General features: G+C 41.0%; 37 non-coding genes across 37 annotated transcripts; all 37 read right to left on the bottom strand.

The window, feature by feature from the left end:
• Positions 1-84: 84 nt before the first annotated feature.
• On the bottom strand, positions 85-156 carry trnaq-uug. Its single transcript has one exon. It is a non-coding gene; the product is annotated as a tRNA-Gln (tRNA).
• A 1,493-nt stretch (positions 157-1,649) lies between these two features.
• trnaq-cug lies at positions 1,650-1,721 on the bottom strand. Its single transcript has one exon. It is a non-coding gene; the product is annotated as a tRNA-Gln (tRNA).
• A 116-nt stretch (positions 1,722-1,837) lies between these two features.
• Positions 1,838-1,909, bottom strand: trnaq-uug. The gene has a single exon. It is a non-coding gene; the product is annotated as a tRNA-Gln (tRNA).
• A 586-nt stretch (positions 1,910-2,495) lies between these two features.
• Positions 2,496-2,567, bottom strand: trnaq-cug. Its single transcript has one exon. It is a non-coding gene; the product is annotated as a tRNA-Gln (tRNA).
• Positions 2,568-2,681: 114 nt separating this feature from the next.
• On the bottom strand, positions 2,682-2,753 carry trnaq-uug. The gene has a single exon. It is a non-coding gene; the product is annotated as a tRNA-Gln (tRNA).
• A 592-nt stretch (positions 2,754-3,345) lies between these two features.
• Positions 3,346-3,417, bottom strand: trnaq-cug. The gene has a single exon. It is a non-coding gene; the product is annotated as a tRNA-Gln (tRNA).
• Positions 3,418-3,533: 116 nt separating this feature from the next.
• On the bottom strand, positions 3,534-3,605 carry trnaq-uug. Its single transcript has one exon. It is a non-coding gene; the product is annotated as a tRNA-Gln (tRNA).
• A 591-nt stretch (positions 3,606-4,196) lies between these two features.
• Positions 4,197-4,268, bottom strand: trnaq-cug. The gene has a single exon. It is a non-coding gene; the product is annotated as a tRNA-Gln (tRNA).
• A 116-nt stretch (positions 4,269-4,384) lies between these two features.
• trnaq-uug lies at positions 4,385-4,456 on the bottom strand. Its single transcript has one exon. It is a non-coding gene; the product is annotated as a tRNA-Gln (tRNA).
• A 592-nt stretch (positions 4,457-5,048) lies between these two features.
• trnaq-cug lies at positions 5,049-5,120 on the bottom strand. Its single transcript has one exon. It is a non-coding gene; the product is annotated as a tRNA-Gln (tRNA).
• A 116-nt stretch (positions 5,121-5,236) lies between these two features.
• On the bottom strand, positions 5,237-5,308 carry trnaq-uug. The gene has a single exon. It is a non-coding gene; the product is annotated as a tRNA-Gln (tRNA).
• A 593-nt stretch (positions 5,309-5,901) lies between these two features.
• On the bottom strand, positions 5,902-5,973 carry trnaq-cug. Its single transcript has one exon. It is a non-coding gene; the product is annotated as a tRNA-Gln (tRNA).
• A 116-nt stretch (positions 5,974-6,089) lies between these two features.
• Positions 6,090-6,161, bottom strand: trnaq-uug. Its single transcript has one exon. It is a non-coding gene; the product is annotated as a tRNA-Gln (tRNA).
• Positions 6,162-6,747: 586 nt separating this feature from the next.
• On the bottom strand, positions 6,748-6,819 carry trnaq-cug. The gene has a single exon. It is a non-coding gene; the product is annotated as a tRNA-Gln (tRNA).
• Positions 6,820-6,935: 116 nt separating this feature from the next.
• On the bottom strand, positions 6,936-7,007 carry trnaq-uug. Its single transcript has one exon. It is a non-coding gene; the product is annotated as a tRNA-Gln (tRNA).
• A 778-nt stretch (positions 7,008-7,785) lies between these two features.
• Positions 7,786-7,857, bottom strand: trnaq-uug. The gene has a single exon. It is a non-coding gene; the product is annotated as a tRNA-Gln (tRNA).
• Positions 7,858-8,629: 772 nt separating this feature from the next.
• Positions 8,630-8,701, bottom strand: trnaq-uug. Its single transcript has one exon. It is a non-coding gene; the product is annotated as a tRNA-Gln (tRNA).
• Positions 8,702-9,286: 585 nt separating this feature from the next.
• On the bottom strand, positions 9,287-9,358 carry trnaq-cug. Its single transcript has one exon. It is a non-coding gene; the product is annotated as a tRNA-Gln (tRNA).
• Positions 9,359-9,474: 116 nt separating this feature from the next.
• On the bottom strand, positions 9,475-9,546 carry trnaq-uug. The gene has a single exon. It is a non-coding gene; the product is annotated as a tRNA-Gln (tRNA).
• Positions 9,547-10,139: 593 nt separating this feature from the next.
• Positions 10,140-10,211, bottom strand: trnaq-cug. Its single transcript has one exon. It is a non-coding gene; the product is annotated as a tRNA-Gln (tRNA).
• A 117-nt stretch (positions 10,212-10,328) lies between these two features.
• On the bottom strand, positions 10,329-10,400 carry trnaq-uug. Its single transcript has one exon. It is a non-coding gene; the product is annotated as a tRNA-Gln (tRNA).
• Positions 10,401-10,990: 590 nt separating this feature from the next.
• trnaq-cug lies at positions 10,991-11,062 on the bottom strand. Its single transcript has one exon. It is a non-coding gene; the product is annotated as a tRNA-Gln (tRNA).
• Positions 11,063-11,178: 116 nt separating this feature from the next.
• trnaq-uug lies at positions 11,179-11,250 on the bottom strand. Its single transcript has one exon. It is a non-coding gene; the product is annotated as a tRNA-Gln (tRNA).
• An 88-nt stretch (positions 11,251-11,338) lies between these two features.
• On the bottom strand, positions 11,339-11,410 carry trnaq-uug. The gene has a single exon. It is a non-coding gene; the product is annotated as a tRNA-Gln (tRNA).
• A 589-nt stretch (positions 11,411-11,999) lies between these two features.
• Positions 12,000-12,071, bottom strand: trnaq-cug. Its single transcript has one exon. It is a non-coding gene; the product is annotated as a tRNA-Gln (tRNA).
• A 116-nt stretch (positions 12,072-12,187) lies between these two features.
• trnaq-uug lies at positions 12,188-12,259 on the bottom strand. Its single transcript has one exon. It is a non-coding gene; the product is annotated as a tRNA-Gln (tRNA).
• A 594-nt stretch (positions 12,260-12,853) lies between these two features.
• Positions 12,854-12,925, bottom strand: trnaq-cug. Its single transcript has one exon. It is a non-coding gene; the product is annotated as a tRNA-Gln (tRNA).
• Positions 12,926-13,041: 116 nt separating this feature from the next.
• trnaq-uug lies at positions 13,042-13,113 on the bottom strand. The gene has a single exon. It is a non-coding gene; the product is annotated as a tRNA-Gln (tRNA).
• A 333-nt stretch (positions 13,114-13,446) lies between these two features.
• Positions 13,447-13,518, bottom strand: trnaq-uug. The gene has a single exon. It is a non-coding gene; the product is annotated as a tRNA-Gln (tRNA).
• A 582-nt stretch (positions 13,519-14,100) lies between these two features.
• Positions 14,101-14,172, bottom strand: trnaq-cug. Its single transcript has one exon. It is a non-coding gene; the product is annotated as a tRNA-Gln (tRNA).
• A 115-nt stretch (positions 14,173-14,287) lies between these two features.
• On the bottom strand, positions 14,288-14,359 carry trnaq-uug. Its single transcript has one exon. It is a non-coding gene; the product is annotated as a tRNA-Gln (tRNA).
• Positions 14,360-14,950: 591 nt separating this feature from the next.
• trnaq-cug lies at positions 14,951-15,022 on the bottom strand. The gene has a single exon. It is a non-coding gene; the product is annotated as a tRNA-Gln (tRNA).
• A 115-nt stretch (positions 15,023-15,137) lies between these two features.
• trnaq-uug lies at positions 15,138-15,209 on the bottom strand. Its single transcript has one exon. It is a non-coding gene; the product is annotated as a tRNA-Gln (tRNA).
• A 593-nt stretch (positions 15,210-15,802) lies between these two features.
• On the bottom strand, positions 15,803-15,874 carry trnaq-cug. Its single transcript has one exon. It is a non-coding gene; the product is annotated as a tRNA-Gln (tRNA).
• A 116-nt stretch (positions 15,875-15,990) lies between these two features.
• Positions 15,991-16,062, bottom strand: trnaq-uug. The gene has a single exon. It is a non-coding gene; the product is annotated as a tRNA-Gln (tRNA).
• Positions 16,063-16,656: 594 nt separating this feature from the next.
• Positions 16,657-16,728, bottom strand: trnaq-cug. Its single transcript has one exon. It is a non-coding gene; the product is annotated as a tRNA-Gln (tRNA).
• A 116-nt stretch (positions 16,729-16,844) lies between these two features.
• On the bottom strand, positions 16,845-16,916 carry trnaq-uug. The gene has a single exon. It is a non-coding gene; the product is annotated as a tRNA-Gln (tRNA).
• Positions 16,917-17,143: the final 227 nt, after the last annotated feature.

Raw genomic sequence — 17,143 nt, 5'->3', positions numbered from 1 at the left:
TTCCTGTCCTTAGTACACCGGATAAACAGCAGATTATGAGATTATTGGTTGGCCATGTGAATAATTCAGCACAAAAAAACAGGAAGGTTCTACCGAGATTTGAACTCGGATCACTGGATTCAAAGTCCAGAGTGCTAAACATTACACCATAGAACCATATTCTAAATCCAAATGGAAATTGAAAAAAAAAATCTGCGTTTAATTTGCAACAGCGGACTGTCGTTCCTTCACGTGTTGTAAATACTTTCAACTGACAACAATATTTGGACAGCTATATTCTAGTTCCACGAGGCAAATTAATTGACATGGTAGGATCGTCCAAGATTTAAACTCGGATTGTAGGATTCAGAGTCCTGAGTGCTGAGACCTTGCACCCCTTCTGAAAAAACCTACACTCGATCCCTCCGATGTCAACAATTACAGACCAGTATCCCTTCAATTTCTTTTCTCTCAAAACTCTTGAACGTGCCGTCCTTGGCCAGCTCTCCCGCTATCTCTCTCTGAATGACCTTCTTGATCCAAATCAGTCAGGTTTCAAGACTAGTCATTCAACTGAGACTGCTCTCCTCTGTATCACGGAGGCGCTCCGCACTGCTAAAGCTAACTCTCTCTCCTCTGCTCTCATCCTTCTAGATCTATCGGCTGCCTTCGAACTGTGAACCATCAGATCCTCCTCTCCACCCTCTCCGAGTTGGGCATCTCCGGCGCGGCCCACGCTTGGATTGCGTCCTACCTGACAGGTCGCTCCTACCAGGTGGCGTGGCGAGAATCTGTCTCCTCACCACGCGCTCTCACCACTGGTGTCCCCCAGGGCTCTGTTCTTGGCCCTCTCCTATTCTCGCTATACACCAAGTCACTTGGCTCTGTCATAATCTCACATGGTCTCTCTTATCATTGCTATGCAGACGAACACAATTAATCTTCTCCTTTCCCCCTTCTGATGACCAGGTGGCGACCGCATCTCTGCATGTCTGGCAGACATATCAGTGTGGATGACGGATCACCACCTCAAGCTGAACCTCGGCAAGACGGAGCTGCTCTTCCTCCCGGGGAAGGACTGCCCGTTCCATGATCTCGCCATCACGGTTCATCCACCTCTGGCCTGCTCGCCTCCCTACCACTGAGGAAGTACAGCTCCCGCTCAGCCCAGTCAAAACTGTTCGCTGCCCTGGCCCCCCAATGGTGGAACAAACTCCCTCACGACGCCAGGACAGCGGAGTCAATCACCACCTTCCGGAGACACCTGAAACCCCACCTCTTTAAGGAATACCTAGGATAGGTTAAGTAATCCCTCTCACCCCACCCCCCCTAAGTTTTAGATGCACTATTGTTAAGTGACTGTCCCACTGGATGTCATAAGGTGAATGCACCAATTTGTAAGTCGCTCTGGATAAGAGCGTCTGCTAAATGACTTAAATGTAATGTAAATGTAAGTGACGAGTGTGAACAAAATATGAAACATTGTCAGTTCTTTGTGGGGCAGCAAGTTTTCAATTAAAAAACGTACCAGGGACTCATAGTATGCATTTACCGTAGGCTAACCATTTGTGCGTAACAAGAGTGCTTATCGACTCCCACCCACTTGTTTCTTTCACGCACAACTATTTTAAAGTTGACATGGGAGGAGTGTGTCACTGCAAAATCATGGAAGGTCCTACCGAGATTTGAACTCGGATTGCAGGATTCAGAGTCCTGAGTGCTAACCATTACACCATAGAACCTCATACAGAGTAATTATTGTAGAGTTCCGATTTTCCTGTCCTTAGTACACCGGATAAACAGCAGATTATGAGATTATTGGTTGGCCATGTGAATAATTCAGCACAAAAAAACAGGAAGGTTCTACCGAGATTTGAACTCGGATCACTGGATTCAAAGTCCAGAGTGCTAACCATTACACCATAGAACCATATTCTAAATCCAAATGGAAATTGAAAAAAAAATCTGCGTTTAATTTGCAACAGCGGACTGTCGTTCCTTCACGTGTTGCAAATACTTTCAACTGACAACAATATTTGGACAGCTATATTCTAGTTCCACGAGGCAAATTAATTGACATGGTAGGATCGTCCAAGATTTAAACTCGGATTGTAGGATTCAGAGTCCTGAGTGATAACCTTTACAGCATAGAACTCTCAATACTCTGTGACGGGTTCAGATTTTACTGTCCTTGGTTCACCGGAAAAAAATATCAAATATTTTCTGGCCAGAAACGGTATCAACTGGGCTACCCTACCATGCATCCACTTGGAAATCCACATATTTCCAACACGAATGAAGTGACGAGTGTGAACAAAATATGAAACATTGTCAGTTCTTTGTGGGGCAGCAAGTTTTCAATTAAAAAACGTACCAGGGACTCATAGTATGCATTTACCGTAGGCTAGGCATTCGTGCGTAACAAGAGTGCTTATCGACTCCCACCCACTTGTTTCTTTCACGCACAACTTTTTTAAAGTTGACAGGGGAGGAGTGTGTCACTGCATAAACAAGGTAGGTCCTACCGAGATTTGAACTCGGATCGCAGGATTCAGAGTCCTGAGTGCTAACCATTACACCATAGAACCCCTTACAGAGTAATAAGTGTAGAGTTCCATTTTCCTGTCATTTTACACCGGATAAACAGCAGATTATGAGATTATTGGTTGGCCATGTGAATAATTCAGCACAAAAAAACAGGAAGGTTCTACCGAGATTTGAACTCGGATCACTGGATTCAAAGTCCAGAGTGCTAAACATTACACCATAGAACCATATTCTAAATCCAAATGGAAATTGAAAAAAAAAATCTGCGTTTAATTTGCAACAGCGGACTGTCGTTCCTTCACGTGTTGCAAATACTTTCAACTGACAACAATATTTGGACAGCTATATTCTAGTTCCACGAGGCAAATTAATTGACATGGTAGGATCGTCCAAGATTTAAACTCGGATTGTAGGATTCAGAGTCCTGAGTGATAACCTTTACAGCATAGAACCCTGTACTCAATACTCTGTGACGGGTTCAGATTTTACTGTCCTTGGTTCACCGGAAAAACAGATCAAATATTTTCTGGCCAGAAACGGTATCAACTGGGCTACCCTACCATGCATCCACTTGGAAATCCACATATTTCCAACACGAATGAAGTGACGAGTGTGAACAAAATATGAAACATTGTCAGTTCTTTGTGGGGCAGCAAGTTTTCAATTAAAAAACGTACCAGGGACTCATAGTATGCATTTACCGTAGGCTAACCATTTGTGCGTAACAAGAGTGCTTATCGACTCCCACCCACTTGTTTCTTTCACGCACAACTATTTTAAAGTTGACAGGGGAGGAGTGTGTCACTGCAAAATCATGGAAGGTCCTACCGAGATTTGAACTCGGATCGCAGGATTCAGAGTCCTGAGTGCTAACCATTACACCATAGAACCTCATACAGAGTAATTATTGTAGAGTTCCGATTTTCCTGTCCTTAGTACAGCGGATAAACAGCAGATTATGAGATTATTGGTTGGCCATGTGAATAATTCAGCACAAAAAAACAGGAAGGTTCTACCGAGATTTGAACTCGGATCACTGGATTCAAAGTCCAGAGTGCTAACCATTACACCATAGAACCATATTATAAATCCAAATGGAAATTGAAAAAAAAATCTGCGTTTAATTTGCAACAGCGGACTGTCGTTCCTTCACGTGTTGCAAATACTTTCAACTGACAACAATATTTGGACAGCTATATTCTAGTTCCACGAGGCAAATTAATTGACATGGTAGGATCGTCCAAGATTTAAACTCGGATTGTAGGATTCAGAGTCCTGAGTGATAACCTTTACAGCATAGAACCCTGTACTCAATACTCTGTGACGGGTTCAGATTTTACTGTCCTTGGTTCACCGGAAAAACAGATCAAATATTTTCTGGCCAGAAACGGTATCAACTGGGCTACCCTACCATGCATCCACTTGGAAATCCACATATTTCCAACACGAATGAAGTGATGAGTGTGAACAAAATATGAAACATTGTCAGTTCTTTGTGGGGCAGCAAGTTTTCAATTAAAAAACGTACCAGGGACTCATAGTATGCATTTACCGTAGGCTAGCCATTCGTGCGTAACAAGAGTGCTTATCGACTCCAACCCACTTGTTTCTTTCACGCACAACTATTTTAAAGTTGACAGGGGAGGAGTGTGTCATTGCAAAAGCAAGGTAGGTCCTACCGAGATTTGAACTCAGATCGCAGGATTCAGAGTCCTGAGTGCTAACCATTACACCATAGAACCCCATACAGAGTAATTATTGTAGAGTTCCGATTTTCCTGTCATTTGTACACCGGATAAACAGCAGATTATGAGATTATTGGTTGGCCATGTGAATAATTCAGCACAAAAAAACAGGAAGGTTCTACCGAGATTTGAACTCGGATCACTGGATTCAAAGTCCAGAGTGCTAACCATTACACCATAGAACCATATTCTAAATCCAAATGGAAATTGAAAAAAAAAATCTGCGTTTAATTTGCAACAGCGGACTGTCGTTCCTTCACGTGTTGCAAATACTTTCAACTGACAACAATATTTGGACAGCTATATTCTAGTTCCACGAGGCAAATTAATTGACATGGTAGGATCGTCCAAGATTTAAACTCGGATTGTAGGATTCAGAGTCCTGAGTGATAACCTTTACAGCATAGAACCCTGTACTCAATACTCTGTGACGGGTTCAGATTTTACTGTCCTTGGTTCACCGGAAAAACAGATCAAATATTTTCTGGCCAGAAACGGTATCAACTGGGCTACCCTACCATGCATCCACTTGGAAATCCACATATTTCCAACACGAATGAAGTGATGAGTGTGAACAAAATATGAAACATTGTCAGTTCTTTGTGGGGCAGCAAGTTTTCAATTAAAAAACGTACCAGGGACTCATAGTATGCATTTACCGTAGGCTAGGCATTCGTGCGTAACAAGAGTGCTTATCGACTCCCACCCACTTGTTTCTTTCACGCACAACTTTTTTAAAGTTGACAGGGGAGGAGTGTGTCACTGCATAAACAAGGTAGGTCCTACCGAGATTTGAACTCGGATCGCAGGATTCAGAGTCCTGAGTGCTAACCATTACACCATAGAACCCCTTACAGAGTAATAAGTGTAGAGTTCCAATTTTCCTGTCATTTTTACACCGGATAAACAGCAGATTATGAGATTATTGGTTGGCCATGTGAATAATTCAGCACAAAAAAACAGGAAGGTTCTACCGAGATTTGAACTCGGATCACTGGATTCAAAGTCCAGAGTGCTAAACATTACACCATAGAACCATATTCTAAATCCAAATGGAAATTGAAAAAAAAAAATCTGCGTTTAATTTGCAACAGCGGACTGTCGTTCCTTCACGTGTTGCAAATACTTTCAACTGACAACAATATTTGGACAGCTATATTCTAGTTCCACGAGGCAAATTAATTGACATGGTAGGATCGTCCAAGATTTAAACTCGGATTGTAGGATTCAGAGTCCTGAGTGATAACCTTTACAGCATAGAACCCTGTACTCAATACTCTGTGACGGGTTCAGATTTTACTGTCCTTGGTTCACCGGAAAAACAGATCAAATATTTTCTGGCCAGAAACGGTATCAACTGGGCTACCCTACCATGCATCCACTTGGAAATCCACATATTTCCAACACGAATGAAGTGACGAGTGTGAACAAAATATGAAACATTGTCAGTTCTTTGTGGGGCAGCAAGTTTTCAATTAAAAAACGTACCAGGGACTCATAGTATGCATTTACCGTAGGCTAACCATTTGTGCGTAACAAGAGTGCTTATCGACTCCCACCCACTTGTTTCTTTCACGCACAACTATTTTAAAGTTGACAGGGGAGGAGTGTGTCACTGCAAAATCATGGAAGGTCCTACCGAGATTTGAACTCAGATCGCAGGATTCAGAGTCCTGAGTGCTAACCATTACACCATAGAACCTCATACAGAGTAATTATTGTAGAGTTCCGATTTTCCTGTCCTTAGTACAGCGGATAAACAGCAGATTATGAGATTATTGGTTGGCCATGTGAATAATTCAGCACAAAAAAACAGGAAGGTTCTACCGAGATTTGAACTCGGATCACTGGATTCAAAGTCCAGAGTGCTAACCATTACACCATAGAACCATATTATAAATCCAAATGGAAATTGAAAAAAAAAATCTGCGTTTAATTTGCAACAGCGGACTGTCGTTCCTTCACGTGTTGCAAATACTTTCAACTGACAACAATATTTGGACAGCTATATTCTAGTTCCACGAGGCAAATTAATTGACATGGTAGGATCGTCCAAGATTTAAACTCGGATTGTAGGATTCAGAGTCCTGAGTGATAACCTTTACAGCATAGAACCCTCAATACTCTGTGACGGGTTCAGATTTTACTGTCCTTGGTTCACCGGAAAAACAGATCAAATATTTTCTGGCCAGAAACGGTATCAACTGGGCTACCCTACCATGCATCCACTTGGAAATCCACATATTTCCAACACGAATGAAGTGACGAGTGTGAACAAAATATGAAACATTGTCAGTTCTTTGTGGGGCAGCAAGTTTTCAATTAAAAAACGTACCAGGGACTCATAGTATGCATTTACCGTAGGCTAACCATTTGTGCGTAACAAGAGTGCTTATCGACTCCCACCCACTTGTTTCTTTCACGCACAACTATTTTAAAGTTGACAGGGAGGAGTGTGTCACTGCAAAATCAAGGTAGGTCCTACCGAGATTTGAACTCGGATCGCAGGATTCAGAGTCCTGAGTGCTAACCATTACACCATAGAACCCCATACAGAGTAATTATTGTAGAGTTCCGATATTCCTGTCATTTGTACACCGGATAAACAGCAGATTATGAGATTATTGGTTGGCCATGTGAATAATTCAGCACAAAAAAACAGGAAGGTTCTACCGAGATTTGAACTCGGATCACTGGATTCAAAGTCCAGAGTGCTAACCATTACACCATAGAACCATATTCTAAATCCAAATGGAAATTGAAAAAAAAATCTGCGTTTAATTTGCAACAGCGGACTGTCGTTCCTTCACGTGTTGCAAATACTTTCAACTGACAACAATATTTGGACAGCTATATTCTAGTTCCACGAGGCAAATTAATTGACATGGTAGGATTGTCCAAGATTTAAACTCGGATTGTAGGATTCAGAGTCCTGAGTGATAACCTTTACAGCATAGAACCCTGTACTCAATACTCTGTGACGGGTTCAGATTTTACTGTCCTTGGTTCACCGGAAAAACAGATCAAATATTTTCTGGCCAGAAACGGTATCAACTGGGCTACCCTACCATGCATCCACTTGGAAATCCACATATTTCCAACACGAATGAAGTGATGAGTGTGAACAAAATATGAAACATTGTCAGTTCTTTGTGGGGCAGCAAGTTTTCAATTAAAAAACGTACCAGGGACTCATAGTATGCATTTACCGTAGGCTAACCATTCGTGCGTAACAAGAGTGCTTATCGACTCCCACCTACTTGTTTCTTTCACGCACAACTATTTTAAAGTTGACAGGGGAGGAGTGTGTCACTGCAAAATCAAGGTAGGTCCTACCGAGATTTGAACTGGATCGCAGGATTCAGAGTCCTGAGTGCTAACCATTACACCATAGAACCCCATACAGAGTAATTCTTGTAGAGTTCCGATATTCCTGTCATTTGTACACCGGATAAACAGCAGATTATGAGATTATTGGTTGGCCATGTGAATAATTCAGCACAAAAAAACAGGAAGGTTCTACAGAGATTTGAACTCGGATCACTGGATTCAAAGTCCAGAGTGCTAACCATTACACCATAGAACCATATTATAAGTCCAAATGGAAATTGAAAAAAAAAATCTGCGTTTAATTTGCAACAGCGGACTGTCGTTTCTTCACGTGTTGCAAATACTTTCAACTGACAACAATATTTGGACAGCTATATTCTAGTTCCACGAGGCAAATTAATTGACATGGTAGGATCGTCCAAGATTTAAACTCGGATTGTAGGATTCAGAGTCCTGAGTGATAACCTTTACAGCATAGAACTCAATACTCTGTGACGGGTTCAGATTTTACTGTCCTTGGTTCACCGGAAAAACAGATCAAATATTTTCTGGCCAGAAACGGTATCAACTGGGCTACCCTACCATGCATCCACTTGGAAATCCACATATTTCCAACACGAATGAAGTGATGAGTGTGAACAAAATATGAAACATTGTCAGTTCTTTGTGGGGCAGCAAGTTTTCAATTAAAAAACGTACCAGGGACTCATAGTATGCATTTACCGTAGGCTAACCATTCGTGCGTAACAAGAGTGCTTAACGACTCCCACCTACTTGTTTCTTTCACGCACAACTATTTTAAAGTTGACAGGGGAGGAGTGTGTCACTGCAAAATCAAGGTAGGTCCTACCGAGATTTGAACTGGATCGCAGGATTCAGAGTCCTGAGTGCTAACCATTACACCATAGAACCCCATACAGAGTAATTCTTGTAGAGTTCTGATATTCCTGTCATTTGTACACCGGATAAACAGCAGATTATGAGATTATAGGTTGGCCATGTGAATAATTCAGCACAAAAAAAATGGAAGGTTCTACCGGGATTTGAACTCGGATCACTGGATTCAAAGTCCAGAGTGCTAACCATTACACCATAGAACCATATTATAAGTCCAAATGGAAATTGAAAAAAAAAATCTGCGTTTAATTTGCAACAGCGGACTGTCGTTCCTTCACGTGTTGCAAATACTTTCAACTGACAACAATATTTGGACAGCTATATTCTAGTTCCACGAGGCAAATTAATTGACATGGTAGGATCGTCCAAGATTTAAACTCGGATTGTAGGATTCAGAGTCCTGAGTGATAACCTTTACAGCATAGAACTCAATACTCTGTGACGGGTTCAGATTTTACTGTCCTTGGTTCACCGGAAAAACAGATCAAATATTTTCTGGCCAGAAACGGTATCAACTGGGCTACCCTACCATGCATCCACTTGGAAATCCACATATTTCCAACACGAATGAAGTGACGAGTGTGAACAAAATATGAAACATTGTCAGTTCTTTGTGGGGCAGCAAGTTTTCAATTAAAAAACGTACCAGGGACTCATAGTATGCATTTACCGTAGGCTAGGCATTCGTGCGTAACAAGAGTGCTTATCGACTCCCACCCACTTGTTTCTTTCACGCACAACTATTTTAAAGTTGACAGGGGAGGAGTGTGTCACTGCATAAACAAGGTAGGTCCTACCGAGATTTGAACTCAGATCGCAGGATTCAGAGTCCTGAGTGCTAACCATTACACCATAGAACCCCATACAGAGTAATTATTGTAGAGTTCCAATTTTCCTGTCATTTTTACACCGGATAAACAGCAGATTATGAGATTATTGGTTGGCCATGTGAATAATTCAGCACAAAAAAACAGGAAGGTTCTACCGAGATTTGAACTCGGATCACTGGATTCAAAGTCCAGAGTGCTAAACATTACACCATAGAACCATATTCTAAATCCAAATGGAAATTGAAAAAAAAAAATCTGCGTTTAATTTGCAACAGCGGACTGTCGTTCCTTCACGTGTTGCAAATACTTTCAACTGACAACAATATTTGGACAGCTATATTCTAGTTCCACGAGGCAAATTAATTGACATGGTAGGATTGTCCAAGATTTAAACTCGGATTGTAGGATTCAGAGTCCTGAGTGATAACCTTTACAGCATAGAACCCTGTACTCAATACTCTGTGACGGGTTCAGATTTTACTGTCCTTGGTTCACCGGAAAAACAGATCAAATATTTTCTGGCCAGAAACGGTATCAACTGGGCTACCCTACCATGCATCCACTTGGAAATCCACATATTTCCAACACGAATGATGTGATGAGTGTGAACAAAATATGAAACATTGTCAGTTCTTTGTGGGGCAGCAAGTTTTCAATTAAAAAACGTACCAGGGACTCATAGTATGCATTTACCGTAGGCTAGCCATTCGTGCGTAACAAGAGTGCTTATCGACTCCCACCCACTTGTTTCTTTCACGCACAACTATTTTAAAGTTGACAGGGGAGGAGTGTGTCACTGCAAAATCAAGGTAGGTCCTACCGAGATTTGAACTCGGATCGCAGGATTCAGAGTCCTGAGTGCTAACCATTACACCATAGAACCCCATACAGAGTAATTAATTGTAGAGTTCCGATTTTCCTGTCATTAGTACACCGGATAAACAGCAGATTATGAGATTATTGGTTGGCCATGTGAATAATTCAGCACAAAAAAACAGGAAGGTTCTACCGAGATTTGAACTCGGATCACTGGATTCAAAGTCCAGAGTGCTAACCATTACACCATAGAACCATATTCTAAATCCAACTGGAAATTGAAAAAAAAATCTGCGTTTAATTAGCAACAGCGGACTGTCGTTCCTTCACGTGTTGCAAATACTTTCAACTGACAACAATATTTGGACAGCTATATTCTAGTTCCACGAGGCAAATTAATTGACATGGTAGGATTGTCCAAGATTTAAACTCGGATTGTAGGATTCAGAGTCCTGAGTGATAACCTTTACAGCATAGAACCCTGTACTCAATACTCTGTGACGGGTTCAGATTTTACTGTCCTTGGTTCACCGGAAAAACAGATCAAATATTTTCTGGCCAGAAACGGTATCAACTGGGCTACCCTACCATGCATCCACTTGGAAATCCACATATTTCCAACACGAATGATGTGATGAGTGTGAACAAAATATGAAACATTGTCAGTTCTTTGTGGGGCAGCAAGTTTTCAATTAAAAAACGTACCAGGGACTCATAGTATGCATTTACCGTAGGCTAGGCATTCGTGCGTAACAAGAGTGCTTATCGACTCCCACCCACTTGTTTCTTTCACGCACAACTATTTTAAAGTTGACAGGGAGGAGTGTGTCACTGCAAAATCAAGGTAGGTCCTACCGAGATTTGAACTCAGATCGCAGGATTCAGAGTCCTGAGTGCTAACCATTACACCATAGAACCCCATACAGAGTAATTATTGTAGAGTTCCGATATTCCTGTCATTTGTACACCGGATAAACAGCAGATTATGAGATTATTGGTTGGCCATGTGAATAATTCAGCACAAAAAAACAGGAAGGTTCTACCGAGATTTGAACTCGGATCACTGGATTCAAAGTCCAGAGTGCTAACCATTACACCATAGAACCATATAATTATTGTAGAGTTCCGAAACAAAACAGCAGATTATGAGATTATTGGTTGGCCATGTGAATAATTCAGCACAAAAAAACAGGAAGGTTCTACCGAGATTTGAACTCGGATCACTGGATTCAAAGTCCAGAGTGCTAACCATTACACCATAGAACCATATTAAATCCAACTGGAAATTGAAAAAAAAATCTGCGTTTAATTAGCAACAGCGGACTGTCGTTCCTTCACGTGTTGCAAATACTTTCAACTGACAACAATATTTGGACAGCTATATTCTAGTTCCACGAGGCAAATTAATTGACATGGTAGGATTGTCCAAGATTTAAACTCGGATTGTAGGATTCAGAGTCCTGAGTGATAACCTTTACAGCATAGAACCCTGTACTCAATACTCTGTGACGGGTTCAGATTTTACTGTCCTTGGTTCACCGGAAAAACAGATCAAATATTTTCTGGCCAGAAACGGTATCAACTGGGCTACCCTACCATGCATCCACTTGGAAATCCACATATTTCCAACACGAATGAAGTGATGAGTGTGAACAAAATATGAAACATTGTCAGTTCTTTGTGGGGCAGCAAGTTTTCAATTAAAAAACGTACCAGGGACTCATAGTATGCATTTACCGTAGGCTAACCATTCGTGCGTAACAAGAGTGCTTATCGACTCCCACCCACTTGTTTCTTTCACGCACAACTATTTTAAAGTTGACAGGGGAGGAGTGTGTCACTGCAAAATCAAGGTAGGTCCTACCGAGATTTGAACTCGGATCGCAGGATTCAGAGTCCTGAGTGCTAACCATTACACCATAGAACCCCATACAGAGTAATTATTGTAGAGTTCCGATATTCCTGTCATTTGTACATGGATAAACAGGAGATTATGAGATTATTGGTTGGCCATGTGAATAATTCAGCACAAAAAAAACAGGAAGGTTCTACCGAGATTTGAACTCGGATCACTGGATTCAAAGTCCAGAGTGCTAACCATTACACCATAGAACCATATTCTAAATCCAAATGGAAATTGAAAAAAAAAAAATCTGCGTTTAATTTGCAACAGCGGACTGTCGTTCCTTCACGTGTTGCAAATACTTTCAACTGACAACAATATTTGGACAGCTATATTCTAGTTCCACGAGGCAAATTAATTGACATGGTAGGATTGTCCAAGATTTAAACTCGGATTGTAGGATTCAGAGTCCTGAGTGATAACCTTTACAGCATAGAACCCTGTACTCAATACTCTGTGACGGGTTCAGATTTTACTGTCCTTGGTTCACCGGAAAAACAGATCAAATATTTTCTGGCCAGAAACGGTATCAACTGGGCTACCCTACCATGCATCCACTTGGAAATCCACATATTTCCAACACGAATGAAGTGATGAGTGTGAACAAAATATGAAACATTGTCAGTTCTTTGTGGGGCAGCAAGTTTTCAATTAAAAAACGTACCAGGGACTCATAGTATGCATTTACCGTAGGCTAACCATTCGTGCGTAACAAGAGTGCTTATCGACTCCCACCCACTTGTTTCTTTCACGCACAACTATTTTAAAGTTGACAGGGGAGGAGTGTGTCACTGCAAAATCAAGGTAGGTCCTACCGAGATTTGAACTCGGATCGCAGGATTCAGAGTCCTGAGTGCTAACCATTACACCATAGAACCCCATACAGAGTAATTATTGTAGAGTTCCGATTTTCCTGTCATTTGTACACCGGATAAACAGCAGATTATGAGATTATTGGTTGGCCATGTGAATAATTCAGCACAAAAAAACAGGAAGGTTCTACCGAGATTTGAACTCGGATCACTGGATTCAAAGTCCAGAGTGCTAACCATTACACCATAGAACCATATTATAAATCAAATGGAAATTGAAATCTGCGTTTAATTTGCAACAGCGGACTGTCGTTCCTTCACGTGTTGCAAATACTTTCAACTGACAACAATATTTGGACAGCTATATTCTAGTTCCACGAGGCAAATTAATTGACATGGTAGGATCGTCCAAGATTTAAACTCGGATTGTAGGATTCAGAGTCCTGAGTGATAACCTTTACAGCATAGAACCCCATACAGAGTAATAAGTGTAGAGTTCCAATTTTCCTGTCATTTTACACCGGATAAACAGCAGATTATGAGATTATTGGTTGGCCATGTGAATAATTCAGCACAAAAAAACAGGAAGGTTCTACCGAGATTTGAACTCGGATCACTGGATTCAAAGTCCAGAGTGCTAACCATTACACCATAGAACCATATTATAAGTCCAAATGGAAATTGAAAAAAAAATCTGCGTTTAATTTGCAACAGCGGACTGTCGTTCCTTCACGTGTTGCAAATACTTTCAACTGACAACAATATTTGGACAGCTATATTCAGTTCCACGAGGCAAATTAATTGACATGGTAGGATCGTCCAAGATTTAAACTCGGATTGTAGGATTCAGAGTCCTGAGTGATAACCTTTACAGCATAGAACTCAATACTCTGTGACGGGTTCAGATTTTACTGTCCTTGGTTCACCGGAAAAACAGATCAAATATTTTCTGGCCAGAAACGGTATCAACTGGGCTACCCTACCATGCATCCACTTGGAAATCCACATATTTCCAACACGAATGAAGTGATGAGTGTGAACAAAATATGAAACATTGTCAGTTCTTTGTGGGGCAGCAAGTTTTCAATTAAAAAACGTACCAGGGACTCATAGTATGCATTTACCGTAGGCTAGGCATTCGTGCGTAACAAGAGTGCTTATCGACTCCCACCCACTTGTTTCTTTCACGCACAACTATTTTAAAGTTGACAGGGGAGGAGTGTGTCACTGCAAAACAAGGTAGGTCCTACCGAGATTTGAACTCAGATCGCAGGATTCAGAGTCCTGAGTGCTAACCATTACACCATAGAACCCCATACAGAGTAATATTGTAGAGTTCCAATTTTCCTGTCATTTGTACACCGGATAAACAGCAGATTATGAGATTATTGGTTGGCCATGTGAATAATTCAGCACAAAAAAACAGGAAGGTTCTACCGAGATTTGAACTCGGATCACTGGATTCAAAGTCCAGAGTGCTAACCATTACACCATAGAACCATATTCTAAATCCAAATGGAAATTGAAAAAAAAATCTGCGTTTAATTTGCAACAGCGGACTGTCGTTCCTTCACGTGTTGCAAATACTTTCAACTGACAACAATATTTGGACAGCTATATTCTAGTTCCACGAGGCAAATTAATTGACATGGTAGGATTGTCCAAGATTTAAACTCGGATTGTAGGATTCAGAGTCCTGAGTGATAACCTTTACAGCATAGAACCCTGTACTCAATACTCTGTGACGGGTTCAGATTTTACTGTCCTTGGTTCACCGGAAAAACAGATCAAATATTTTCTGGCCAGAAACGGTATCAACTGGGCTACCCTACCATGCATCCACTTGGAAATCCACATATTTCCAACACGAATGATGTGATGAGTGTGAACAAAATATGAAACATTGTCAGTTCTTTGTGGGGCAGCAAGTTTTCAATTAAAAAACGTACCAGGGACTCATAGTATGCATTTACCGTAGGCTAGGCATTCGTGCGTAACAAGAGTGCTTATCGACTCCCACCCACTTGTTTCTTTCACGCACAACTATTTTAAAGTTGACAGGGGAGGAGTGTGTCACTGCAAAATCAAGGTAGGTCCTACCGAGATTTGAACTCGGATCGCAGGATTCAGAGTCCTGAGTGCTAACCATTACACCATAGAACCCCATACAGAGTAATATTGTAGAGTTCCAATTTTCCTGTCATTTGTACACCGGATAAACAGCAGATTATGAGATTATTGGTTGGCCATGTGAATAATTCAGCACAAAAAAAAAGGAAGGTTCTACCGAGATTTGAACTCGGATCACTGGATTCAAAGTCCAGAGTGCTAAACATTACACCATAGAACCATATTCTAAATCCAAATGGAAATTGAAAAAAAAAAATCTGCGTTTAATTTGCAACAGCGGACTGTCGTTCCTTCACGTGTTGCAAATACTTTCAACTGACAACAATATTTGGACAGCTATATTCTAGTTCCACGAGGCAAATTAATTGACATGGTAGGATTGTCCAAGATTTAAACTCGGATTGTAGGATTCAGAGTCCTGAGTGATAACCTTTACAGCATAGAACCCTGTACTCAATACTCTGTGACGGGTTCAGATTTTACTGTCCTTGGTTCACCGGAAAAACAGATCAAATATTTTCTGGCCAGAAACGGTATCAACTGGGCTACCCTACCATGCATCCACTTGGAAATCCACATATTTCCAACACGAATGAAGTGATGAGTGTGAACAAAATATGAAACATTGTCAGTTCTTTGTGGGGCAGCAAGTTTTCAATTAAAAAACGTACCAGGGACTCATAGTATGCATTTACCGTAGGCTAGGCATTCGTGCGTAACAAGAGTGCTTATCGACTCCCACCCACTTGTTTCTTTCACGCACAACTATTTTAAAGTTGACAGGGGAGGAGTGTGTCACTGCAAAATCAAGGTAGGTCCTACCGAGATTTGAACTCGGATCGCAGGATTCAGAGTCCTGAGTGCTAACCATTACACCATAGAACCCCATACAGAGTAATAATTGTAGAGTTCCGATTTTCCTGTCATTTGTACACCGGATAAACAGCAGATTATGAGATTATTGGTTGGCCATGTGAATAATTCAGCACAAAAAAACAGGAAGGTTCTACCGAGATTTGAACTCGGATCACTGGATTCAAAGTCCAGAGTGCTAACCATTACACCATAGAACCATATTCTAAATCCAACTGGAAATTGAAAAAAAAAAATTCTGCGTTTAATTTGCAACAGCGGACTGTCGTTCCTTCACGTGTTGCAAATACTTTCAACTGACAACAATATTTGGACAGCTATATTCTAGTTCCACGAGGCAAATTAATTGACATGGTAGGATTGTCCAAGATTTAAACTCGGATTGTAGGATTCAGAGTCCTGAGTGATAACCTTTACAGCATAGAACCCTGTACTCAATACTCTGTGACGGGTTCAGATTTTACTGTCCTTGGTTCACCGGAAAAACAGATCAAATATTTTCTGGCCAGAAACGGTATCAACTGGGCTACCCTACCATGCATCCACTTGGAAATCCACATATTTCCAACACGAATGATGTGATGAGTGTGAACAAAATATGAAACATTGTCAGTTCTTTGTGGGGCAGCAAGTTTTCAATTAAAAAACGTACCAGGGACTCATAGTATGCATTTACCGTAGGCTAGCCATTCGTGCGTAACAAGAGTGCTTATCGACTCCCACCCACTTGTTTCTTTCACGCACAACTATTTTAAAGTTGACAGGGGAGGAGTGTGTCATTGCAAAAGCAAGGTAGGTCCTACCGAGATTTGAACTCGGATCGCAGGATTCAGAGTCCTGAGTGCTAACCATTACACCATAGAACCCCATACAGAGTAATAATTGTAGAGTTCCGATTTTCCTGTCATTAGTACACCGGATAAACAGCAGATTATGAGATTATTGGTTGGCCATGTGAATAATTCAGCACAAAAAAACAGGAAGGTTCTACAGAGATTTGAACTCGGATCACTGGATTCAAAGTCCAGAGTGCTAACCATTACACCATAGAACCATACTCTAAATCCAACTGGAAATTGAAAAAAAAATCTGCGTTTAATTAGCAACAGCGGACTGTCGTTCCTTCACGTGTTGCAAATACTTTCAACTGACAACAATATTTGGACAGCTATATTCTAGTTCCACGAGGCAAATTAATTGACATGGTAGGATTGTCCAAGATTTAAACTCGGATTGTAGGATTCAGAGTCCTGAGTGATAACCTTTACAGCATAGAACTCA

This window comes from Oncorhynchus gorbuscha, unplaced genomic scaffold, assembly GCF_021184085.1.
Source record: "Oncorhynchus gorbuscha isolate QuinsamMale2020 ecotype Even-year unplaced genomic scaffold, OgorEven_v1.0 Un_scaffold_2207, whole genome shotgun sequence".
Classification (NCBI taxonomy): Eukaryota; Metazoa; Chordata; class Actinopteri; order Salmoniformes; family Salmonidae; genus Oncorhynchus; species Oncorhynchus gorbuscha.
The sequence above is the reverse complement of the archived record's forward strand: the minus strand, read 5'-3'. Positions and strand labels throughout refer to the sequence as shown.